The following is a 27,794-nucleotide window of genomic DNA, read 5'->3' as shown; positions in this document are numbered from 1 at the left end:
TCGTAAAATCAACCTAGAGTGGAACATTTTTCTTTCAATGCTTCATATACGTACGTTCACATCTTACGAGAATAGAATGTAATATTTAAATTCCAACTTGAATGCCACAAATGTTTTCCTGGATTGGAAGAAGTGCCCTGAATTAAACGATGACCGAGGATCTTTTCTAGAGTCCAAGGGGTTTATTGCACCAAAGTTGTATACATTTTCAAAAAATAATAATACAGTATTGAGTGAAGGGAAAAAAAGAAAATGAACTTCAAATGTAATAATAATAACAATAATAATATTAATACGGTTTTTTTACGCCAATATTGTATACTTTTCAAAAAAGAATAATAATACGGTATTGTATGAAGAAAAGAAAGCAATATGTAACAACTTAAAATCTAATAATAGTATCAATAATAATATTAATACGTCTTTATCGTACCAAGATTGCATACAGCGTAAAACACAATACAGAGTAAAAAAAGAAAGAAAAAAACAATAACGAGAAGTTAATATCCGGAAATAAAAACACACGCCTCAGTAAAGTTGAGGTATCATCCATAACGTAGCTGGCGAGATACGAACCGTCGTTATCGACAGTGATGGGTGTTGTGACTAATGGACCCTACAGTCCCTGGATCATCCCTACCCAGGAGAAACAAGAAAACGGTGGTAAAACAACGAAAGTATTTTACTGAATCGCGACGACCCTACACCCACCGTCCCAGAAGTCGTTCCCCAGACGTTCGTATCACGAAGCCAACTTGTAAGAACGTTGCCCGTTCGCACCGCGCGAGTCAGCTTCCAAAAATCACAGTCTTGCGAGCATACCGAAAGACGAATGCTATTCCGCGCCGTATACGACCGCAGTTATTCTCCGAGGACGACCACGGTGCTTCGACGAGGACACGAACCGGCGTTTCGGTGAGAGAGGAGTGGGGAGTGAGTCTCACTCGCCTAAAAACCGCCCCCCGATCAGGATCGAAACTACTTGGTGGTTCTCGTGGGAGTCGGGGTGGGGGAACTCGGACGCCTCGAAGGGCCGCGGTCTCGTGAATAATGCAGAGCACGTGGCCGCGCGAAACGTCGAACGTGACCGAAATGAAAGGACACCGCGGTTGGTGGGAGGAGTGGGGATGCCGATGGGTGGGGGGTCGCTGACGATAACGAGACGGACGTGTCCGCGGCGGTGTTCTTTCGATCAGAGAACGCCTCGTAGCGTGGATCGTCCTCGGAACTTCCGGGGAGCACGACGCGGCCGGAAACGACCGACCGGTTAGGGTTCTCTGTTCCGTCGTTTCCTGTTCCTCTTGCATCTGGCGGGATTGCCGCCGGATCGGGGTTAATTGTGACGTTCCACGGGGGGATTCGTTGTTGATTGCAACGCCTCGGGAAACTGGCGGCGGGGCCTCCTTTCCAGGGTTCGATTGGCACGAGGTTCGTCGAGAACGACAGCTCGAGTTGAAGGTGTAGTTCGTGGGGTGGAGGAGGAAGGGTCGGGAAAGTTTTAATTTGATTGGTTTGGTTTGTGGGTGTACAGCGGATATCGAAACTGGAGGTGGAATTTTAACTGACTAATATAAAGGAACCAACGAGGAAGTTTTTTTTTTTATGATATAACGGTAAATAGACCGAGGAGGGGATTTTTTAATGATAAATAAACGGATGAAAAATTTATTTTTCTTATAGAATCTAATAACGATGAATGGATCGAAAGGGATTCTTTTTTCTTCGTAGAATATAGTAGCGAATAAACCAAGAAGGAAATTTTTTAATAATAAATAAATTAAGGAAACATTTATTTTTCTTGTAGAATGCAATAATAATGAATAAACCAAAAGGGATTCTTCTTTCTTTGTAGAATGTAATAGTGGATAAACCAAGAAGTACATTTTTTAATAATAAATAAACCAAAAGGGATTCTTTTTTCTTTGTAGAATGTAATAGTGAATAAACCAAGAAGTACATTTTTTAATAATAAATAAACCGATGAAAAATTTCTAATAGAATACAATACTACAACTACCCTTCTTGTAGAATACAATAATAATAAATAAACCAAGGGGGATTTTTTTTTCTTTGCAGAATATAATAGCGAATATACCGACAAGGAAATACATTTTTCTTATATATTATAATAATACATAGATTAACAAATAATAATAATAATAATAATAATAATAATAATAATAAACAAAGAGGAATTCTCTGTTTCTTGTAGAATATAACATTCATATGGAATAGACCAACGCGGAATTTTTTCATGGCAAAATTTTCTCATTTTAGTTTTCCTACCACGCGTCTTCAAAGGTTAGGATACGCCGACCGAGCCCCCAAAAAAAAATCAATTTCCGACAACCCTCGGCGAATCGTCCTCGATTATTGCGAAATTTGAGACGCTGGGACCGACTCGAGCAGATTATGCGGGAGCAACCGTGTGTGGTGGAGTCGTGGGGAGGGGATGGGGGAGGCGAAGGGAGAGGGACGATTCTTTTGACATCGAGACAATATTGTCGATAAAAATGGCCGGATGCCGACGTGTCAACAAGTCGATAAAGGGTTGAAACGTGGCGCGCGTGCCGGCGCAAATATTTGAGGACCCGCGCCTTTCGTGGGGGGGGTTAGTAGGGAAGAAGTGAGGGGGTTACGAGGGGGTCGCGTCCCGCTTTCAACTCCCGTCGTTCGTAAATATGGATGTCGCTTTGAGAACGAGACCGAAAGGGATTAAACCGTCGCGGTGAGACGACGAAGCGTCTTGGAGACGGTAGACTTTGTGTATTGACGCTTGGGAACGCGATACACGGTGTAAAATTAACCCCACCGCCTCGATGCGGGTCTCGTTCCTGGTCATTGTCCGCTTGCGGATAATTCACGATGAAAGAACGAGTCCAATCGTACGTGTCGCGGAAGGAAGGGAAGATCGCTTCTGAAAGAAGTTACGAGTCGTCACAATGTCCTCGTTCCATTTACCCACGGTACACGTTACCGTATAACCCGAGCCTAACGAACGACTCCACGCAGGGGAATCTCTCTCACCCATGCATCTGAAAAAAAAAAACAGACACTCTCTGTCCCCCTCCGATTTCAACGTCCTTTTGCAAGCCGGTGGAGTAGAAATTCCTAAAGGTACACGCGGGATATTAAACGTAGATACTCGATAGTTACCGAAATATAAATAATCAAAGCGGTCGAAGAACCTCTTTGAATTTTCGCGAAGAACGATACCTTCCGGTGAATTTATTATTTATACCCAGGGGATTTCGGCGGTACGGAGTAGCTCGGTTATTAATTTTGAATTATTCAACTCACTACGGTGCGTTTTGATTAAAACCAGCGTCCATTGTCGTCAACTTCTCGGGCGTTCCGAGGGAGCGGGCCAACGATTGAAAAGTTTCCCGCGAAACCCGGGGAAGAATCGCCAAACGAAAGGAACCGAATCGCCCGATTCTTTATTTCCGCGGTGAACGAACACTCGGGCAATTAGAAAGTTTCGCGAGCACTTGAGTAAGAAAGAAAGAAAAAAAAGAAGAAAAAAAGAAAGAGGGAGAGAGAAAAAAAAAATATCCCGAGTTGCGAAGGAAGAAGAAGAAGAAGGAGTCGTCGACTCATCCCAGCGCGGATGGAACTCACCAAACTTGCTAATCTCGTTCGGTTTTTCTTTCCGTATCTCGCAGTACGGCGCTCGTCCCGCCTTCTATCCGGGGTAAGTAACGAACTTTCGGTTCAACAAAGCGAACAACGATTTGTTCCGCCGCAGCGTCCGTCCGGTATTCATCCCGATCGCGATCGATAGACATCGGAGTCCATGCTCAGGGATTGTTTGACGTTCGATTAGCACGCGATGCGAAAGCTGAGCCCACTCGGTTCGAAAAATGCAGCCCGATTCTGGCTGGAAAGTTTGTGAAAGTGGTTCCGCGGGATTCTGTTCACGGGACCGAACTGTACGGGGAAATACGGGTTTCATTGGTTAAAATGTCGATCCCTCCTCCATAACTCGCGTGACTGGCCAATACCGACAAAAAGTGACATCTATCGGGCGTTGTTGAATTTCGATCCCCCCCGAATACAAATAGTGAATCAAGTGCGAACAGTGGACCGAGTTTGTTCGTTTACGTGTAAAGTTAGAAAGCGTATAATTCTCAAGAGGAAAAAATATCGAGTGAAAATTTCCTTTCGAGTTTTGTCTATTCTTTACTTTGAGAATCGACCGTTTTTATCTCGGATAGGGGGAGGGGGGCTCCGATGTGACACTCGCCGATTGCAATGAAATTTCGTAGAATGGTAGATCTACATCTGTGATAAGCGTAACTATAATTTTAGCCGCAGACCATCGGCCAATTTTGAAAAAGTAGGTAACAAAATTGAACAATTCGAAAACAATGATCATTTAAATTATTACGTGTCTTTGCGATAATTTTGCGAACTTTTCTCGTGAAAATGTTTAATTTATCCAATTTGCAATACTTTCACCAGGGTGATTAGAATTTTCATCGATAGATAGAAGAAAAAAAAACTACAGTGGGTTCGTTTCACATATCCGACTATAAAATTTGTCCAAAGTACGTGAAATTTGTCTCGCATCCGAGTGTGAATTATTTCGCGCGCCACTGTACACAATAGTATACTTCAGTTACACGAGAAATATTATACGACCCACCAGCGTCAAGAAGCGTTTCTCCACCCCTTCTAGATGTCTTCGGACCCATTTTTACCAACTCGCAACGTTAACCATACCCGCATGACCCGGGTACAGGCTACTACACGAGTACCAACCCGGTCAACTAAAAGAACCAAGTGCGCCGAGAACTCCCAGTCTCGACATCAAGAGTCTCCAAACACCAAAGCGCATCTGGTGTCTCCGAGTCTCGCAGCGTCCTGTGTCAATAAACCCTTCCAACGCCTTGATATTGCCACGCCATTTCTAAACAAAGCGCTGTATGATCATGGAACTCTCCACTCTGTGATTTAGTTTACACCGTACTCGTTTCTGATTCAGCTAGTAAAACATCGTATTCTGTACAGCAAACTATCAGACACCAATTTTGACGAAACGTTGCACAAACGTTCATCGCTGGGACCCAAAGACTACTAATAGTGGTAGTGTAAGTGTAGACTCGCAAAGGGAGTTTCAGAATGACTCTCACTGATTTCAATGAAATTTGGCAGGTTCGTAGGTTCACTAGGTTGTTTAATAAGTTTCGTCGTTCGATAAAACTTATTAAACACTATTGGAACAATCATAAACGGAATTATCGCTTACGTTGATCTGGTTAGGTATACTGGAGTATCAGAGTAGTCACAGTAACTGTGACGTACTGGCAAGGGGCAGAATTTGAATGAAATTCGTCCTAAGAACGATGAAAACATAAGTGTATATTACACCATAAACATATTACGTCTTCTACATTTGCTATTACGCCATAACTATTACTTGGAACGCTCTACTAGTTGATTATAGCTAGCTGAGCGATTTTTCTAAACTTCATACTTGTTTTTATCATCACTGGCTGGCCATCTGCGGCTATAATTTCGGTTATGACTGTTGTACGTGTAAATGTATGGAACTACTAAATTTCATTAATACTAGGTTCGACGAGGAAAATTACAGAATTCATTTACATATTTTTCTTCTACCACTTATACGGACTTTTCCATTTAACGAGACGTATATCAAAATTCGTTTTCCTCGAAGCTTTCTAATTTTATAATTATCTATGCGGTATACCTATCTCTTCCCGATACGCGTCAATTTGACGCAAGAGATGTCCGTAAACCTGGTGTTAACATTGGTGAGAGTCACTTCTGATATTCCCCTTGTCAGTCACTCGTGTCAACGACCTCGCTCAGTTATGTCCCTACTTTCCTGTGAGAACGAAAACCATCATCTTGTGTACTATGGTTACGAGTCAAATTCTCAGTTCCTTGCAAAGATCGTGAAAACAAGTTTGACCCAACCCAGGTATGTTTCTATCTCCTTGCAAGGATAACGAGCTCGATCGTTCCATGGTGAGAGACAGTACTCTGAACCGATCCTTGTCTATTATGTCAATGAGTCCGAAATTTCGGTTCTTTGTGACAATAAGCATAACCACAAGTAGTCCAAATTCTAATCAGGCTAATTGGTAACGAATGGGGGAGGTATTTTTTTTTTTTTTTTATTAATTTCATTCTTACGACACTCGTCTGTAACTTCTTAGATCTGGATTAGTCGTTTATTAGTTCTCTCTTGAAAATGTGACTCCATTCGTCGAATGTAGATAGAGAAGAATGTTTACACTCGATTCCCAAAACAAAGTAAGTACTTGAGACATTGTACTTTAAGGAAGCAGAACGATTTGAAATTTGGAAAAAATCGATTCCTTTTTTCGTAAGTAGGAATTTGAAGTTAAGAATAAAATACGAAAGGTTTAAAAGAATCTATTTCTGGAGGTACGAAGAGCATAACAGATTTGTAAACTTTCGTTTTTCTCGAGAAACTATGTTTTCAGAAACGGTGCGCACACTATCTCGAGATCTAGCTAGCCGATTACATTGAAAGTTCGCAGACACCCGTATTGTAACATTTGTCGGGGAATGACGTAGCAATTTTTGTTTAATTTTAATTATTTCGAAAAATATGAACAAAAAACGTACAAATTTTCCCTCCAAATTCGACTTCTCAAATACAAATAGCCACCATTTGGACAATTTTCATAAAAATCAAATTGTTCAAACGTCAATGCCTAGAGGATGTATATCATGGTTTTAGCACTTTTTGCAATTTTTCTTACGCATCGCCGTAATAAAAATGGCCGATAGGCCGTATAAAAAAAATAATTATCGCAAACGATGACGTCGCAAACGCAAACAAGGATCAATTTTTAAAAAATCACCACTATTTTTACAATCGATACTATCGTAAATTGAATGAGAAAAACCGATATCAACCGAACGATTACTTTCGCTTTGGTTTATAATATGGATTACATTTTGAACACGTCGATGACGTACATTTTAACCCGCAAACAAGGATCAATTTTTAAAAAATCACCACTATTTTCATAATCGATACTATCGTAAATTCAATTAGAAAAACCGATATCAACCGAACGATTACTTTCGCTTTGGTTTATAATATGGATTACATTTTCAACACGTCGATGACGTACATTTTAAAACGCAAACAAGGATCAATTTTTAAAAAATCACCACTATTTTCATAATCGATACTATCGTAAATTCAATGAGAAAAACCGATATCAACCGAACGATTACTTTCGCTTTGGTGTTGGTTTGTAATATGGATTACATTTTTAACACGTCGAATCGTCCAAAATATGTCTATCCTCTACTCCTTTAAACGAGACACTCGCTCTGTAACTGTAAGAAATCGAAAAACGTTTCCAAGGTCCAATAAGTAGGTAAAAAGAAATGTTTGGATCGTCGTTCGAGTAGAATTTGATCTTCGAGACACTCGCTCTGTAACAGTAAGAAATCGAAAAACGTTTCCAAGGTGCAATAAATAGCTAGAAAAAAATGTTTGGATCGACGTTCGAGTAGAATTTGCTCCACGAGACACTCGCTCTGTAACAGTAAGAAATCGAAAAACGTTTCCAAGGTGCAATAAATAGCTAGAAAAAAATGTTTGGATCGACGTTCGAGTAGAATTTGATCGGCGAGACAGTATCCCGGATCTTCATCCGTTATCTGACCATGGTTCTCTTATCGGTTCTCCGCGCGAGAGCTCCGTTTCCCAGGAGGGCTCGAAGAGACGATTTCTTAAAACCTCGATCACGAACCGCGTCGATACCAATCAGACGCGTTCGTTCCACGCGGACGGAACGCAATCATGCCCCCTTGAAAACCCCTCCACACTCCTGCTAACGGTCCCGTAACCGACAAATCCTCGACAAATAAACCGTTTCCGCCCGGTTTGGCCCCGCGGACGTCATTATTTCACCGCGAGTAGAAGAGACAGAAACGTATCCAAGTTTTCTCAAGGGGAGAGGAGAGTACCGGTGGTAGTCCATTCTCACGATAATTGATTCGCCATTTTCATTCCACGGGGGTCTCTTTTATCGCGCGAGCGAATCGTCGGTCCCGGTCATGCCTATCTTTTCGGTACGGAATCCATTGTCGTCGGAATCGAAGACGCGCCGATCGAAGATAATGGTCGAGGACGGGGTTGGACGAGCGTGGAGATAAAAAAGGAGCAGGTCGTGGCAGAGGGTGGGGAGAGGGGTCTGGTAGGAGATGGAGAGAAGAAAACGCGAGTCTCTTTTATCTCAAAGGGAAGCCTCTGCGGACGACACGTCGCGGACAAAAGAAACGAAGTTCCGCTCGGCGAGTGGCGTCGGTAGAAGAGGGAAAGAAAAATGGCTGGGCTGGCTCGATCCGTAAGGGCCGCGGGGTGCCTGTGCAGACTGCCCGATAACAATAAGGTGTTAATTAAGCAGCTAGTAAAGAGGCCGCTCGGTTAATTCCGGAAGTTGAACAGAGGAAAAAAAACGCTACAAAAGGGACCGCGCTTTTGCCAGGATGCTCGTCCTTCTGTTGATCCACGAGGTGTCCTTTCCTTTGGTTCCTCGTGGCGAGGCGACGCGACACGGTGGACACACTGAATCTACAATTATCAGAGAATGTACATTGTTTCGTTGAACGAGTGAGCGATTGATTAAAAAATTTGAAAATTCGACCATCTTTTCGATCCTTTAACCCCTTTCGTTACGACAGCTCGCTCCAGAAGATTAAAAATGATAAAATTATCATACTAACAATGTATACTGCACGTCTATAGACTGGTATTTGTACGTATTATACCTCGTCATTCTCTGGTACGTACACTTTCACAAGTGTTACGTAACAACATATTTGGAGAGTTTGCAATTGTTATTAATAAAAATAGAATTTAGGGTAATCGATCCTTTGCGCTCGAAGTACTCTTTTATGCAAAGAATTGAACACATCGAAGAAATATTTTACATCGAAAGTAAGAATAAATGGTAGATATTTCGTATATTTTACAAGCCACTTTTTTCATCTCGAGTCACAAAGGAAGTTTTACTTCGAAATTGGAAAAATTCCAGTGCATCGGTTAGCGACTCTCAGCCGCCTCTCGAGTGCAAAGTGTTAATATATCGAATTAAAATTCTCAGTAATTTAATTCGGAATGACAAATTTTAAAACAAGGATCGATACGGAAACTCGAATTACAGTTTTTACATTTGTACTTAGATCCGCGTCGTTTGTCGCGAATGATTCAAGGAAGATTTCTTGTTGTAATATTATACTTTTGTATCGGACAAATACTTCACTCCCTAATAGAAAATGCAGAAGAAACTTGTTTCGACGTACAGAATATATCATGTGTGTTCAAAATACACTTTTAGTCAAATTTATCCAATATGGGTCAATATAATTGCACATTGCATGCCGGTTAAATATTTACCACTGAAAGCTTGAAGGAGATTGATCATTTTACCCTATATATAGCCACTGTCTATATTTGGCACTCGAAATGAAAGAGTTAAACAAGTTCAATGTAGTGTCCGTCCGTGACAAAAAGGCAGACGAGTGTTTACATCCCCACTCTGGGTCACGGTCTACCGGTTCCCCCACCACTGCGCGCATTGTCGCTATTGGCCGCTGTCGATCTTCTTCAGCGACAATGCGTGCTCTGGTGGAAGGAGCGTAAACTACAGTGGAGACGTCACACTCAATTGACCTCTTGTCGCGATCGGACAGGACGCTGCACCTCGATATAACCTCAATCCGAGCTGGTTCTTCCGACTTCTTTCGCTTTGATCTATACTATATTGGATTTTAAATCGCACATTGTATTTTGAGTGAAAACTTTATTAAGTAAGATCAGGTAAGAATATTTCACATTTTTATCGCAAGAATGTAGAACAAATAAATATGTCGTTAAGGTTTCGTAACAGGGAATTTGTGACCTTTTTATTAATATATAACGAAAAAGAAACCATTAATGTTCAGATTGCAAAGTAGAACTTTGGAATCACTGCTCCAAAGTCTTTCGTGCGATTCGAAATTTTTAATATTCTTTGTATTATTTTTAATACCCTTCTTCGATAAAATTATCATTTTTAAATTACCGAACGATGTTTTGGTAAAATGCTCCAAATATTTGAAATTAGATTTCGTTTATTTTTGTTTTTTTTTTTTTGTTTTCTGTAAATTTTAAAAAGTTCACAAATTCGCTACCTTGTCGATCGGTTCAACGTGTATGTATACTCGATACACGAGAAAATTTTCTGTACAGAGCGTACGTGCTGCACCGTGGTCGTTTCCGGTCGAAAGGTTAACGTAGAACCGCAACTAGAAATTGTGAACTCGGTTTTCCTATTCTACTATAATTAAAAAGTTTTCAGATGCTGACCGCTGTAGCGTACAATGTACTTCAGAAACTTATATTTTTCGGTAAACTACATTTTATTACAAGTACCCCGTTTGCTCGGTGCTAAGGGTGGTACTGATTTAACTGCCCGAGTTCGAGTAATAACATTATTCTAGGTGCTCGAGTTAAAGGAAACACCGAGTATAAGTAATCTTCTTGGCTTTCGTGGACAATTTTGTAAGATGTTTCGCTCCTTCCTTTAATTTTCACATATACTTTTATTATCACCCGCATCGTGAAATTAATTCAGCAGAATTTTAAGTAAACTACATAATAAAGACACTTTAGGAGACAAAAAATACAAGATATATTTAAACATTTAATTCGATCAGAGACTTTCCTCGAATGATTCTTTTATAGTCGATGAATAACATTTTTTTTCAATAGAGAGGTAACTTTCAAAAAATATCCACTTTAATTTACCGATGCATCGCGTGCAACGGATACGTTGAATTTTATCCTGTCACGATTTTAAAAGTTTGCCAGAAATTTGATGTAAACAAGAGTAGTTTGTAGATAGGGATCCGAAAAAAAAAAAGAAACTAGATACAAAAGTCCAAAATAATCAAAGCCGAAAACTTCGATTCGAATACATTCGCCAGAGAGTGAACCAATGCCAATTGAAAACGCTGCGTGGAAATTCTAAACCTGAAAAATAACCAAAAAGTCACGTTCCCTGCGCAAAACACGGTCCTCTGCTATTCTCCGCGCATAACGAAACGAATCAACGAACCGAATCCAAGCGAATAAAAGCGAACGGAGCAGGCCATCGCGCCAAATAGTTTCAATTTGTCGCGACGCGTGCTCCAAACTACTCGATCAACAGCGTCGATTTTCAGCGCTACGTTTTATTATTTCGCTTAAACAATAGAATAATCTCAAGATCGCTTGAAATTACACCACAGTGTCGAGAAATATTTTCAGTTAACCTCAACATCGTATACTTGTGTCTAAACATTTTTGTATGCAGGACTTCACCGGACTATCGAACAAATCTACGTTATAAAAAATGTCGTTTCTATAATAAAGGTAATTAATATATTTTTTTTTTTTTTTTTTTAGTAAACTTAGATGTTGCAAAATTACTCATTGGCAGTTACTTGATTATTAAATATAAGTTAGGTATGAACAGCGTTTTAAACGTTACGAGTGAATTGTATAAATAAAAATGAAAATAATTAATTGGTAAACAATGCTTGTCCGAAGAAAGGATATTTTTAACCACACGCTTTCTCTAATTTAATACGAAATTTTGTTACTGTACTTCACCTCATTTGCAGAATTCTTGACTCATTTTATTTGTTTTAAATATGTGTACAATAAGGGCGTAGAATAAAATTAAATAAAGTAGGGGAGATTTGAAACAAGTACGTATGTACTTCTTAGTATTTACAGAAATGTAATGTTACAATGAAATCCCAATATTTTGGTATTAATCCATCATATGTTCCATTATCTTTCAAATATTGTACAAGGCATTCTATTTCATTTGTATCTAAAAAAATTGACCAATATCGTAACAAACGGTCTGTCAACGAGACCAAAACACTGTTAAAATTCAACAACCGAAATAAAATACCAGTGCATCTAGGATTTGCTGAATTATTGACATACAAAATTGCCACAAATGTTCTCCGTTACATGTATAAATTTAATCTTGCATTTTATTTTATTTCATTTATATTTAAAACATCCTTCGATATTCCAACGGACTTTTTCCTATCAAACCCTATCGAAACGCGGTTACCGCGATAAATCGTCAATAGGGCAGGACGTTGTTAAATTATTGACATACGATACTGTTACCTGGTTACAACAAACCCGGTGGTGAACTTACCAAAGAGTTAAGGAGAAAGAATCCGAGTAGTATCAATTGTCCGGAAACCTGCCCGTGAAATACTCGACGACCACCGCTATCGAGCGGGAAACGAGATAGTCGCGAGCGAAACTAATCCTCTTTTCGCTGGTTTTCCTGCTCGAGAGCGGAAACAAAACCGTCGGGATCAATGGCAGACGAGTTGTAACGCATCGATCGAGCGCACCTCCGCCGACGCCGTCGCTGGGCCGATTCGGTGATTTCAACGGGCGCACTGTTCGTAATCCGGTTGTTTCAGTTCGTGCAGAATTAATAGCATGGAATAAAATGTTCCGGCGATGCCTTCGAAGAGACACGTGACCGCAGCCGGAATCAATGCGTAATTAGATAGAAGAGCATATCCGATCCGACGTGGCGCGATTCGGTCGTTTAAACGTCGATTCGACGATACGCGGCGGCCTGAATTCGAAAAATTTCTAGCTAGACGGGAATTTCACGCTGTCTTGGTCGTTCGAGGGTTGAACGGAATTGGGAAAAGGGAGGTGAAGAGAAGTGTTCGGTTTTTTCTGAACGAAAGGAATAGTAGATAGTATACGTGGAAAAAGTGGAATTTGGTTTTTGAATGAGAGTAATAATTGATAGTAGACTTGAAAAAGAGAGGCCTTTTTTTGGAAGAAAATAATAATAGTAATAGAATTTGATTTTTTGGAAGAAAATAATAATAATGGTAATAGGATTTGATTTTTTGGAAGAAAATAATAATAGTAATAGGAATTGATTTTTTGGAAGACAATAATAATGTTAATAGGATTTGATTTTTTGGAAGAAAATAATAATAGTACTAGGATTTGATTTTTTGGAAAACAATAATAATAATAATAGGATTTGATTTTTTGGAAGAAAATAATAATAGTAATAAGATTTGATTTTTTGGAAGAAAATAATAATAGTAATAGGATTTGATTTTTTGGAAGAAAATAATAATGTTAATAGGATTTGATTTTTTGGAAGAAAATAATAATAGTAATAGGATTTGATTTTTTGGAAGAAAATAATAATAGTACTAGGATTTGATTTTTTGGAAGAAAATAATAATAGTACTAGGATTTGATTTTTTGGAAAACAATAATAATAATAATAGGATGTGATTTTTTGGAAAACAATAATAATAATAATAGGATTTGATTTTTTGGAAGAAAATAATAATAGTAATACTGTACGTGGAAAAGGAGGGCCTAGGATTTGGTTTTTGAACAAAAGTAACAATAGATAGTACACGTGGAAAAAGAAGGGCTAAGATCTGAGACTTCGGAGAGAAGATAATAGTAATACTATACATGGAAAAGTAGGGCATAGAATTTGATTTTTTGAAATAAAATGATAGAAGTGTACAGCAAAGATTTCTAAGTAAATAATTTCCCATTGTAGTTGGTGAACACTATCAGGGGCAAAGTAAAGAAATTGTTCTATTTGAAACAAACCTTGGTGAAATCTTAGAAAATATAACCTTGAGAAAGAAAATCTTCGTCGCAACATCATTCCCTTGGAAATATATTTTTTTCTTCTTGGATAGTTTCTCGTTTGTTAAAATTAAGGAGGATATTTTACGTGAGAAAAAAAAACAAATAATAACATGTTTTTGTTAGGCACACAAATTGTACAAGAAAAAATGAGAACAAAATATTGAGCGAAAGAAGGAAAATTAATGTACAGAAGTACAAAATAACTATACGTTACAAAGGCACGGTGCAACGATACGCTGTTATTAACCTAATCTCGAAAATGGCTTAAATCGATACAGCGCTCGTTGCGGATCGTTTCTACGGATTTTCAGGCTTTGTTAAATTTTAAACCGGAATGAATAGATGCACTTCAGTTTTAATCTCTTTCAGTTTCGATCGAATATAGACCATTTCACGCTGGCCATTTTGAAAGTCACGGTCTGCATACCCAACACTCGTTTAATTGTCTTCTAGTGTCCTACGAACATTTATTTTATTCTTTCTAATAACTGAATTAAATTATCTCTAATTATCCGTTTAAAGAATTAGAAGTTTAGATTGCAGTCGAAATAAAAATTCTAAATCGCTTGAAATTGAGTAAACTACTCAAAGAGCCATTTCTCTTGCATATATATGCAATAGAAACTGTTTCATTCGTGGAACAGTTTCGATCTTCTTCCCACATATTTTTACGCGTCGTTTCACGATTTTATTTTCTCGTAAAACCTCGCGCTAGGCGTTACCGTTTTAACGAGTAGCCATGTGCATAAAGGAGAGCAGCTTTTAGGGGCGCAGAACGATTCAGAAAGGCGTACCGCCAGCGAGGATTTTAGGGACAACGAGCAATTCAGATTCAGATCAAGGTTAATCCCCTCCCAGCGTGAAAAAAAAAGAGTTACTGGTTCGTGGCAACGACAGCGATATCCTACTTACAAAATTCCTCCGTTTTAATAAAAACGATTCTAAATTTTAACCACACCCGTTACGATACAATCACCGTCATTCTTAACACGCACTTTGTCCATTAAGTAAAATATTGCCGTACTTGCTGAATCTCCCTCATCGAAATGTACATCGTCAAAAGGTGAAACTACTTCTGGAACGTGTGGAAAAAAAATGACACTTGCAAAATGCTACCCAAAGTGTTGTCATCGATGTTCGAATTTCATTTCTTTAACCGTCGTTTCTGACACTCTATCGTTGGAAAAAAATATACATTTTAAAGATAATGGTTCAAAGAACGGTGTAATATTTTCTCCTCGCGAAACTGTTCGCGCGGGCAGCGCACCATCCGCTGCCGAGTTGAGGCGAGATCAATTGGCCGCTCACGGCTACCCCCCACCACGCTATTCAGTTCCCCCACTCTGCCTCTCGTCTTAACAGAAACAGTGCAACGCATTCTAAATTTCGAGCGTAGACTATTAACCTCTTTAAGGTGAGCATTTCTTCTTATAATTAAAATTTTTGTTTACAATACTTTACCTTTAGACGTCGTACTATTACATTCCTTCTGACAAAGTCACTTGAAGACACTTAGAAGACCGTAATTTCTATTAAAGTATCGTTCATGTACGAGTATGAAATATAATACTGAAACTGTTATTTGTTACCTATTATGTACTATTCATGGTAGTATTATATATATATATATATTTTTTTAAGTATTATTTGTTTATATGTTGTTCGCTTTAGTATATTGCACACAAAAAATATATATATAAAAAAAGGAAAAAAAATTAAATTAGTGTTGACGTCCACAAAAGCTATATTGCGTGAAACATATAAGCACATATAGTTACTTGTAGATCACATGTATGCGCATTTCGGCTCGTATTGCAACTGTTCTCGCGCATCACTCTGACCCGTTTAGCGCGCGTCGTCTCCAACCGATTAAGTCCGGATTTCGTCGAGCTAAATGGCACGGCAAGGGGTTAAAAGCATTAATAAATGCAACAGATTTACCGTTGGAAGAGTACCTCGCATTATTCTCCCTAAATTTCAGTCGATCCTAAAATTACCCTCCAAAAGACACCTCAAAGCGACGATCTCTCGAAGAGTTTACGATTCCTTAAAACACGCTCGCAAATTTTCGTTCGCCGCTGTTCGAAAGTACCAGGCGTCCGTAAGTCGTCCTCGAACGCGTTCCACCGATCAGAAGCCGTCTAAAAGTGGAATTATTCCGCGCTAAGCCTTCGAGGAGAGACGTTCTGAAGTGGGGTGGAGCAGAAGAGGAGGAGGTAGCACGATAAGCAATTCAGATTCGGTTCTTTCGCGCTGGGAAAACGGTACCACTCGAGCTTCCAGGGTGTTCGGTCTCTTTCAACTGCTCGCCAAACGACCAAACGTCGGTCGGTGGAGGGGGTGGGGCTTGCGCGCGCGCGCACGCGCTCACGAACGAAAGATAAAGGAGCAGTCTTCGCGATTAACGCGCGGCCAGCAAGCAGCGGACGGCGATTCACGTCAGAGGGTAAACTTTTTTAATTTCGAACATCCGCGGAAATTATCCACTAACTTCGCGAAGGTTCACTATCCGCCCCGCCCACTGCTCTCCCCTATCGCCACATCCGGCCCCACCCCCTTCCACCTCGCGATTTATCCCGGATACCTTACCAACGCGGTATTCAAATTAACTGGAAAGTTCATCTCTGCTCTTCGCTTAATAGGTACACGACTGTGTGCAGCTAGTTAGTCGATTCGATCCCGTAAGAAAAACACAACTAGGATGATGGGGGTGGGGGAAGGATCACTCGAAGTTTCTACAGGATCTGGAGGGAGCGGGGACTTGAAAAGAGACTCGCGATGGAGTTACGGGGCGTGTTTACCGGGAAGGTGGCGTTTAACGATCTTAGGAATACAAATTGTATTCGCGATAGTGAGGGTAACTCCATTCCCGATAATCTCCTAATTGCCAACTTCCACCGACCGGGAGCAGTACAAATATTTATATTTTTTTGTCAGTGCACTTTGACAGCTCGCTTCGTAGATTGTAAAAATTATCGCGCCAAATTTCTCACGATGCTTTCTGCTCGATGCACCGGTCTCGTTCGGGACGCTACCCCCACTCTCGCGCCGCTTGCTTTCCGCGAGGCTGAATGCGCGCCAAATAAATTGGCTGCGCAAGGTCGCGCACTCGACTTATTCTTCGACGCTCGTACGTATTTTCTCACCCGCAACGAGTTACTTTCCACAGTCTAATGTCTCTTGTTAACGAATTTCAACCTCTTCGAGTAGACGCACGAAAGTCCACCGCGTTTCCACCGCGACACATCGTGCATCGCACGATAAGGTAAACTGTTTCTCGATTGGATTCGAAAGAAGAAACACAGTTACGAAAGAAACAGTGGCATTTGTTTATAATCGAAACATAAAAGTAACTTCGAAGCTCGACGTGCCGTGCCGTTGTCGAGTTTGCAATTCGCGCAAACAAAATCAGGGTCCCGACGGGATTCAAAGTCCCAAAGTCCCGTCTGTTGGCGAACCTGTTCCCCTTCCCCGTCACCCTCGCCACAATACAATTCCTCCCTCGAATCGCAAACTTCGCCAATGGGAAGAGGAGGGCATTCGTCGCGAAGAACGAAGTCGACTTACGCGAGTCAACTTACGCGATTCGAGGGTTAAACGACACGTCGATTTCCATAAATAGCTCTCCGAAGGTGAACAGAGAGAGAGAGGTGGGGAGGGGGAACAGGAGACGGCGGAGGTGGGAAGATGGCGCGAAGTCAGAATTCACGGATTGAAAATACAAAGTCAGCTGCGCGCGAGAGTTTCCTAGTTTCGCTCCTCCTTCTCCTACTCCTTCCCCGACCTCGCTCTCCTCCATCCTCCAATCTCCCATTCGATTCTATTCATCGGTCGTATTCGAGCGCTCCGCGAGATCCCCGATGCTCGTAAATTTCCGAAAGTAGTTCCTCGGGAGAATAAACATCGTATTGTTTGGTTCGTAGGGAGATCTTCCTCCTGGATATACCGTCGGTTCGGTACGCGTCTTCGAGTCACCATTACCCCCACCACTTGCCCAACGCTGCGGTAGGAGAGATGCAGGGGAGTGGGGGAGCGAACCGATGCGCACGGAAACGGGGCGTAAATCTTGCTTGTAACGTATACAGGCCGTTTGAGGTTGCCATGGCTGGCGTCGAACGACGGCTTCTCGAAGTCGTGAAACGGAGAAAGTAAACCCGAATGGACGTCTATTTCGCGAAAATAACCCGTCTTGAATTCATCGTCCCCCGAAGTGGAAGAATTCTTGACAAAACGGTTCATAATAAATTCAATTACGAAATTTTATTACGAATTTAAAAATTTCTTTTCTATCGGGGAAGGGATACTGTTTGTTAGACAGAGCTTGATCGGCACGAGTGCTTGGAAAGATTTTTATTTTAATCTCATTCGACGTCTTCGTCGCGCATAATATGTGGTAAGTATTTACTTACCACCGATAAATAGGATGCGAGAAAGTAAAGCGCGCAAAGAGGCGAAGTGCGGCCAAAGTGTTGTCGCTAAAACATAACCTCAATTTTCGAGATATTCGGCAAAATTACATCACCATTGGTGTGCGATAGACAGTGTTTCCAACGCTACCTCGGAAGGTAAATATCGTGGAAGCGATTACTTTTAAGACAGACTTGCGTTTAGATATTTTTTATTTTCATAATTCAACGTAAACACATTATACATTTAGTCGTGCGTACTTGTTGTTTCGTTGTAAGGACAAGCGGCTCGATTCGCGTTACCCCTTCTCTCTCTTCTTAATAGCTGCGCAGTGTAGATGCGCAGAATCATTGTGTCTCCGATCGCACGATGGAGCGAATGTAACATTTCGAAGCGTCTAACCTAGATGCAATTAAATTTCGAGCGACGAATCGTATAAATTCTTGTTAGATAACAATTCTCTGGCATTAGGTACACGTCGTTTAAAGCATAAAACGAGTTACTCACGAATCGAAGTAGGAAGTATTTGTTATTTATTGTAAGAATTTTACAGTATTTTCGTACTATTTTATCCGACCAATACGTGTACATGTTACACATATTTACCATTACAACCCTTGTTAAAATTGCAACCCTCGCAACGAAGAACCCTTCCTCGTACTCCGCAAATAAATTACTATTCAGAACCCCTTAACAACCCTTCCAAACAGTACAAAACAGCTCTTCCCCTCTGATCTACTTTCCTAACTCCGCTTTCATGGGTGTGGGTAGCCTTTCACTGATAGAAGTCACGGATAATAGTACTTAAAGAAGGACCTAACGTTCATATCACATTGTTACGGGGAAATCGCCTCAACGATAAATTGTCGAGGTCTCTCGCGGTCGTTACGAAACGTTTGATACGGACCTTTTTGTCAGAAAAATTGAAAAAGAATATTCACGGCGAAACACCTGAAATTATTTCAAGTCAGATATTACTACACGAAAATCTTGAACTTATTTCAGGTTAAGCATCATTACTCAGAAAAGCCTGAAATTATTTTCAGTTAGGTATCATTATACGAAAAGCCTAAATTTATTTTAGATTAAGTATCATTACGTGAGAAAACACGGGATTATTTTCAATTAGATATTATTATACGAAAAGCCTGAATTTATCTTAGATTAAGTATTATTACACGAGAAAACCCGGGAATATTCTCAATTAGATATCATTATACGAAAAGCCTAAAATTAATTCAGATTGAATATCATTACACGAAAAAATCTGAAATTATTTTAGGTTAGGTGTATACTGCGCGGGAAGATTTTTTCTACGAAAAAAGAAACACAACGAAGCTCGTTCTCTCGCTAAAATGTCGTCTTTGGTGACACGAAAAGCGGTACAGTATATATAAAATATTTAATATTCCCACAACGTTGATTATACGCGTCGAAATTACTTTAGTTGCTTAAATTAGAGTTGCGCTCCACAAAGCCAAGCATGCTCGTTCACCGATCTCGAACCGTTGCTGGTACCAAGTGGTTCCAACGCTCTTCGTTTTATATTCTCGCAATTGTAGTTGCGTGCGTTTAAAAAATTGATTCAATGAACAAAATTAAAGATTTTACAAAGTCGAGTGCGCTAGTTCTCCGATTCTGAAACCCCAGAAAACTCCCTGGTCCTTGAAAACAGGATTCTCCCCAGAGAAAGGCGAACAGAGGGGAGCAGTTAAATCCTGGAAAGTTGCTGGGTGCTCAAAGAGGGTGGCGGAGGACACCGGCGGAGGTACCATGATATCATTACCCCAGAGTCTAAATTCCATGGAAGACGCGTATAGGTGAGCGTGTAGCGCCACTGTTAGAATATGATACCCAGGCTGACACGGAACTTGTCTTATGCAATGTCGCAGCTTCCTGTAACGTGGTTCTTGCCTTGCGCGTATCCTTCGCGGCCCTCTTGCGCCTAAACAAGCGCGCTGCAGCTGCTCGCAATATCTTCTCGAGTATAATAGAACGTCGACTGCGATGTCAATGAATTTCCCAAAATTTCTGCTCCACTTTCTTCCGCCGTCACCCACCCACCCCCCACCCCTCTCATAATTTGCCTTCGCGGGGATAATAAAGTTATACGGAGTGTGTCTCAGGCAACGGAGAAAAGTTACATCTTTCAGACGTACGTGGATGCGATAAACCGTCCTGGGATCAAATTAAATAATTTGGAACGTTTTATACATTTTTGGTCCATTAAGGGGGAGGGGATAATTTAATTCGAAAAGATCGAATTTTTTTTTATTATTATTATTATTTTCTTAAAGTTTAAAGTGTGTAGGAGGTAATGTCGAAAAGATATTTCGAAATTTAAACATTTGACAAAGTTACAGCTATAAATACACACTTGTTTTACGTGTTTCTCAAAACTATAGTTTTCAACATGGCCGACACGAAATCTCCGGAACTACGCGTTCGATTTACTTCAAATTTGACAGAGATATTCTGCATAGAGGTTTTATAATAATAATAATATTACAATAAATGTTAATTAATTCGTCGTTATCGTATCATGGCGAAAAAATGATTAATTTTTGAAATATTTTCAAGAAATGTCTCTATTGGAGAAGATGCTCAAACGCTTCATGATTATCTTGTAAACAAATATAATGATAAAGCATAACAAAAAACTGATTTGTACAAATGTCTTGAAAATATCTCGAAAACTAATAATTCTTTTGCCATGATAGAATAGACAGAGGAATGGATCTGTGGTACAAAAAGTATGCATTACCATTTAAAGAAAGGATGCAATTCTTAATTGCACATGCACTGTGGAATTTGAAAAAAATCTAAGCTTCTATAGATGCAGTGCTCTTTCAGAGCCATTTACCTTTTTCCATTAACATTTTCTCGTAAATGCATTAAAAACGGAGTTACGACTCGAAAAAGTTGCAAGGAACTTATGTACAATGAACGACAACTTTGATACGATTAATCAAAATATATGTAATCCAAAAGTAAATACAAAAGAGGTGATCTTTCGTTTCGCTTCCCCGGATAATATTCCGTTTTCTCGAAACCACGTAGGAGCGATTCAAATTGGTATGCAAATTTCCCTTCTCCGAGTGCAATTTTTATTCACTTTTAAAAACGGTCGAGTTACTTATAAAATCGCGAAAAAGTACCGTTCTCACCGCGAAAATACACGTAAAAAGTTATAACAAGGAGACGGGGTAGGGGGTGGGTTGCTTCGCGCGGGACATTTTCACGAGCCCCGAAGAGTGAACTAAAATGCAAAGTTAATTATCCGTGCTGCGAATTCGTAATTAATTGTCTTCCATCGTGAGTTTAAAAGGAATATATACACGATAAGTTTCGTTTATCGTCCCGCGTTTGATCCGAGAAAAAGTATACCGTGTAACTTTCTTCGTCCCCTTTCGTTCCGATTTAATTCCTCCCGTCCGCCATCTTACTTCGTCCCTCTTCTCAGTATGCAAAATACCGGTCGGAAAATTTTTTCCGTCTTCCGCCGTTTCGCCTCAAGAACTCAATTTTTCTGTCCACTTCCCCCCTACCCCCAACCCCACCCTCTTACTTCGCGCCTTCCGCTTGCTTTTAAAACTTTTCCCTTCACCTTCGACCATTTTTTTCTTTTTTTTTTTTATCTTTCTTTTTCTTCAACCGATTCACTCTTCGCCAAGGGGAAGTCGTTTTGTTCGCTCGTCCCGCGTTTGTTTCACCATGGATCGACGTGCAGTAATTAATTAACAATAATTCGTTGTTATCGTATTTTATAATGGAGATTTAAACGGGCTGCCGCACATTCGATTTAATTGGCTACTTGACGCAACGAATTGCCGCGCGTTGCGTAAACATTCTAATCGTTACGATTAATAATGTATTTTGGGGGGGAGGGAGGAGGGGGTTGGACCGCGTTTGGAAAGGGTAGGTTGATCGTTCCAATCGGGAAGCGATTGTCGTGCTTAGCGAATACACGGGTTATTAAATGATTTATTTAATTATTTCTATTTAACGTGATAATTGGGATGGTGTGTGCAAGTTGAGAAGCTTTGACACGCGTTTATTCTGGCCAAATTGAGCATTGTGCGTTTGGGGGCTGTAAAGGTACGAATGTGGTATTAATCTTGTTTCTGGTATAAATGTGATGGTCGTTCTTTTTGGAAAAATTACATCGATATGATATTCTATGAAGTATAAACATGATATTGAATTGCGTTAAAAATTGAAACTACTTTCTCTTAATGTAGTTTGATATTATGTAATTGATATTAATTATATACAAAGAACGGAATTTTAATACTGATAACGTTAATCTACGTTAAAAAGAAATTTTTCTCTTTTGATATAAATTAGTATTGTGTAATTAATATAATATACGTAGTAAATTAGTGTTATTAATTAATGTAGGTTAATACGAGAACTATCGATAAATCCCGGTGTATTAAGGTGTTTTTTATTTGTGTCTCAGGAAAATCAATGTATATGTTGTGGGGAAAAAGAGAAACTTATGAAATTGATTACATTTATATTAATTCCTTTGTAAAAGTAGTTGAAACTAGTCATTTTGACTGGTTGGTAAATCTAGTGTTAATATTATATGATTCTGTTACTAATGAAATTAATATTAATCCACGTTGAAAATGAAACTACTTTCTTTTAATATAGTTTAATATTATGTAATTAATATTAATTGAATTCAAAGAACGGAGTTTTAATACTAATAACGTTAATCTACGTTAAAAAAGAAACTTTTCTCTTTTAATATAAACTGGTATCACGTAATTAATATAATATACGTAGTAAATTAGTGTTATTAATTAATGTAAATTAATATCATAGAATTCTGTTATTAATAAAATTAATATTAATCTAAGCTAAAAATTCAACTACTTCCTTTTAATGCAGTTTAATATTATGTAATTAATATCAATTATATTCAAAGAACGGAGTTTTAATACTAATAACGTTAATCCACGTTAAAAAGAAACTCTTCTCTTTCAATATAAATTAGTATTATGTAATTAATACAATCTTCGCAGTAAATTAGTGTTATTAACCAATGTAGGTTAATATTACGTAATTCTGTTGTTAATGAAATTAATATTAATCCACGTTATAAAAGGAAACTACTTTCTTCTAACATAGTTGTAACAAATGACAGATAAGAATACAATAACGGTGTGAGCCTGAAAATTTATCTTTCATAAATAATAAATTGTTCGTCGTCTTTATTCTTGATATCTAAATAATCTTTATTCTTGATATTCTTTTGATATCTGAATAAAAATTTATTACGCGAACTTTCAATTTATCGAAAAAAGTAAGTCACGAGAGTTCTTTGCGAAAATTGAACCGTCGACGAATGCTAGAATTGATCACAAAATTTCAATATCGATCACAAAATGTACGATGTTCTCCATCGGTGGAAAAATCGGTCGACAAGTCTGCAGGAGGACGCAATTAGAATCGGGTGGACGTTTCTTACTTTCACCGCGGCTTACGTAATAAAATGGAAAGGTTAACGTCGAGAAAAGAAGCCACGAAAGGCGACAAATACCAGCAGCGATGCTCTTTCGTGATTAACTTTGTCTCGCCTGTATTTTCTCTACCTTGATCGTTGTTTATCGAACGTTACAATGTTCACCGTTTTCGAGGCTGCCTCGCGATTATTATTTAACGAAATAAACGTAAATTGGTAAACGAATGGCGTAAACTACGTGGCGTTCATTTTCTTTTTCTTTCTTTTTTATCGTGTACCTTGCGCGCGGTACATCATTCGAGATTAATCGATATAATCTCAAATTTTTCGCTCGAAATACGACGAGAGGCTAGAGCCAATGTCGAAGCATCGAATTATCGACGAATTATTAAGAGGGAACGTTCGAGATACATTTACCCATTAATCACTTTGTTTTATGTATTTTCTCGCGTATTATTTATTATAAAACATGAAAAACCACACCTCGTTAAAAGTGTATCGACAAAGTGAAATTAACTCTCCCGCGAGAAAATTCTCATACTCGGATTATATTTAATATTTGACGTATTTGTCAACGAGAAAGGGCTTACCATAGTGTGTTGTTTCCATCGATGAATTATTCACCGAGATCGGATGGCTTCTAGAAATTAAATTTAAAAAAAAAAAAAACATCGAAATAAAATTCAATCGATTCATCGTTGCTAAAAAACGATCAAAGAAACTTGAAAAAAGTGCAGGTAATTCTTCTTAAGAATCTTTCTGTTCGTGAAACGTAAAGAAAGATTACAAATTACCATTCGACTGTGGTACAATGAATAATGTTCAACGATACGTAGAGAAGTAAAAAGCAAACCAAAACAAAAAAAAGAAAAGAAAAATAATTCCAGCGCGTTTGGATAACGTGAGATACGGCTTCGAAATAGCTATTCGGCCATTTTTTTTTTTTCCTCTTCTCTGATCGTAGCACGGTGCACCTTCGTATACGCGCGCTTAACTCCGGTAACCCAACCTGCAAGGATCTTCTTGGAAACTCAATTTATTATTTACAGGATGAGTCGTGCTCCGAACGAACCAGTATCATCCGAGATTTTCCTCGAAAACGCGGCACCTTATTTCGCGAAATAAATTGCCGATATCTGCGCCGACCATATATTTTTCTTGTCGGAATGGAAGACGGATATGTGCGCTGGATCCGCGCAGAGAATGCAAGGACATTGCGGGCGTGTCTTCTTCCGGGTTAGCGAAATGGACGAGAATAGATCACGCTTATCTGTGCCATAGAGTGGATCGTACCATAAAGGATGCAAAATTTCACTGAGAAATAATCCACCCTTGTAATTGAACGATTTTATTATTTAAACGGAAACCGAAAGATTCTGAACCGAATCAGCTTGACTCGACTTTGTTACTTTAACACTGAACGTACCAAGCGGGGTCGAATGATCCCTTTTGAAAATTTACTTTAAATTCGTACATTTATTGTTATTTCTGTCGGTCATTTGACTTTCTGTAAATTCTTATATCATCCGATTATTCAATTTCTCAGATTCTGTTTTTCTCGTAGCTTATTTTTTACCGACAAAAATTCTTCACCCACCTTACGTACCACGGGGGGGTCATTTGACCCCGTACGAAGTTTACGTATTTTTTAGCAGTTCTCCAACTGGAACCTTGGTTCTAAATTCATACTTAGGACGCGATGAAACCAGACTGACGTCAATACCACTCAGCGAATTTGTTGCGATGAAATTAGTCGAAGCTTTCATCAATTGTAGAAGAAATATTACAACCGACAATTTTTTTACGACTTCATCTTTGGCTAGAAAATTATTGACGAAAAGGACAACGTGGGAACAATGCGTGCGAACAGGAGGGAATTGCCCGCACTTGCAAAAACAACGAAAGATAATTCGAAACTTCTTTCAACAATGACGTAAAAATCGAACGACTGTACGCTGACGATTTGTAAATCAATACCAAGAAAAAAAAGTAGCGATATCTAGTACCGAACATAAAACCGTAAAAATCAAGAACAATAGAACGAAGAAGACACCCGAAACGATCAGTTACTATAATAAAACCAAATTTGGCGTCGATATAGTTGACCAAATGGCGCGTAAGTATAGCGTAAAATCGAAGTGCGATAGATGGCCTGTACAGGTATTTTTCAATATTTTCTATCTGGCTGGAATCAATTCGTGGATACTCTATCAGGAAACAACTGGGTTGGAGCTATCGAGGCAATCTTTCCTGTTACAATTAGCAGACGAGCTTGTTACAGAGTGCCTCGAATTTTGCGAAGAAGAAAAGGAAAATGAACGAGAAGGAGTATCAAGCAGCTCCAATAATAATTCTCAATCCAGGAAAGAATGTCAAATAAGATTGTGGGCAGGCAATAAAACAACACAAACTTGCATAATTTGTAAAAAATTTGTTCGTGGGAAATGTACGAAGGAGAAACCCATCCTATGTAAAAAATGTAATTAGTCGATTGTTTTGTTCATAACGATAAAAATATGTGTTTCATTTTATACGAAATCAGAAATGATGTTGCAAATTATTTCCTTTAATAAATAAAGAACTTTTTACGAAAAATCTACGTTTATTTCATAAGAGGTCATATGACCCCCCATGGTAAGATTAGGTATAGAAAAATACCGGTACGTTTAGTGTTAAGTAACAACGAATTTTCTCGACTAATATTTATTGTACATGCTAATCAACCGACTGCAGATACATTTTACATTTTGCAACACCGGTCATTCTACGGGGCGAGTTAACAGGATGATTAGCCATGAATTTGGTCAAAGAATATTTAATAAATATGCAATGCCTTTTTAATTTTGTATTTCTTACATTTTCAGGAGTACCAAAGTGATCTTGAGTATTTTTAAACGTTGCTAGAGTTTTCAGGATTAACTCAGGCTCACCTTGATATCTCTGAAAATATAAGACACAAGAAATTAAAGAGGTATTTGTATAACAAACCTTCTTTGTTGTAATGTATTTTAAAGTACATATTATAATACTTGACCAAGTCGACAGATAAAGACATTTTATCGACATTTAAACGAGACATTTTAAACGACAGTTCTTACCGACTCGTTTTCCATTAATTTCTTCTATACGTACACCCATTATCACATACTTTTTCAACATTGTTAATCACACCACCAAAGAAAACTAAATTAAATACAAATCTCGTTCACGATATATTTCGTTCTTAGTAGCGAATTATTCGGAAAAATTATTCCACTATTATTATCAGAGCCGAGTGGTTAACCTCGATAAAAGAAACTTAGGTTACCCTCGATAAAACAAACTTAGCTCGCCCTGTGATCAGAATTGATAACAGTATTAGAATTACCCAAAGTTCCTCCCTCGTTGTACTTTCATTAATTTCTTTTCTTTTATCGACGATAAATAAAATTCAATCTAACGAACAAATAAATAAATATACACTCGAACAGTCCCGAACATCGTGCCTGTCCCATTTCTGGGATTTCTTACCTCGAATCTACAGTTCTAAATAAAGATGCGTTCAAACAGTCGGGATACCGAAATACATACAATCGATCTGAATTTCTATGGAATAATACCATCATCGATCGTCCAGGGACACTTGCCGGTAAAAATAATTTCGTCCCGTGGAAAAAGGAGAATACGTTTCACTCGTGTGATTAACTTCGCAGAAAGTCAACCGCTCTCCAAACTCGAGGGACCCGCGGCGGCGAAATTGTCACGAATTCGCGTGAATCCAGGACCGACGAGACTCGTAAACGGCGTAACTCGTTGCCACACTCCCGAAGCGGATATAATTGTTCCCGGATTCGTTAGGAATTGCGGCCGGGCAAAATTTGTCCTGAGAATTATTCAAAACGCCCCGACGAATTTCAGTTACCTCCGCTCACAGGCGGTCAATTCCCGTCGGAGGTTTTAGATCCTGCGATGCTTTTGTCCGTTTATTCTAGTTACGAAACCGTGCTATCCCCGATTCTTTCGCGTTAAAATCATCAAATTCGGAACATCATTTGTCTCTTTAACCCGAATCGTCCGAGAAATCGATTCGTATCTCTCTGAGATCTTTCCATCTTCTGTTTTCGATTGTTCACTCCCTCCAAAGATTTCCAGTGGTTGATTTTTTAATTTTTCAGTTTGAAATTTTGAAATTTGGAACTTTTGAATTTT

General features: G+C 39.0%; 1 protein-coding gene and 1 long non-coding RNA gene across 3 annotated transcripts in view; both read left to right on the top strand.

Moving 5' to 3' along the window:
• The window catches only part of LOC143150804 (uncharacterized), a 119,398-nt gene extending 101,618 nt beyond the window's left edge, over positions 1 to 17,780 (top strand). The window contains exon 4 of one of the 2 annotated variants that reach the window (XR_012993184.1): positions 17,650 to 17,780. This is a non-coding gene — a long non-coding RNA (uncharacterized LOC143150804). Of the gene's footprint in view, positions 1 to 8,261; positions 8,712 to 17,649 lie in introns of those variants that run through there. The other variant, XR_012993186.1, reaches the window with a different exon arrangement.
• The window catches only part of Sdc (Syndecan), a 222,029-nt gene that overhangs the window by 149,741 nt on the left and 44,494 nt on the right, over positions 1 to 27,794 (top strand). The window lies entirely within an intron of this gene.

The sequence above is a fragment of the Ptiloglossa arizonensis genome, chromosome 8, assembly GCF_051014685.1.
Source record: "Ptiloglossa arizonensis isolate GNS036 chromosome 8, iyPtiAriz1_principal, whole genome shotgun sequence".
Lineage (NCBI taxonomy): Eukaryota > Metazoa > Arthropoda > Insecta > Hymenoptera > Colletidae > Ptiloglossa > Ptiloglossa arizonensis.
This window is presented reverse-complemented; position numbering and strand designations above follow the sequence as displayed.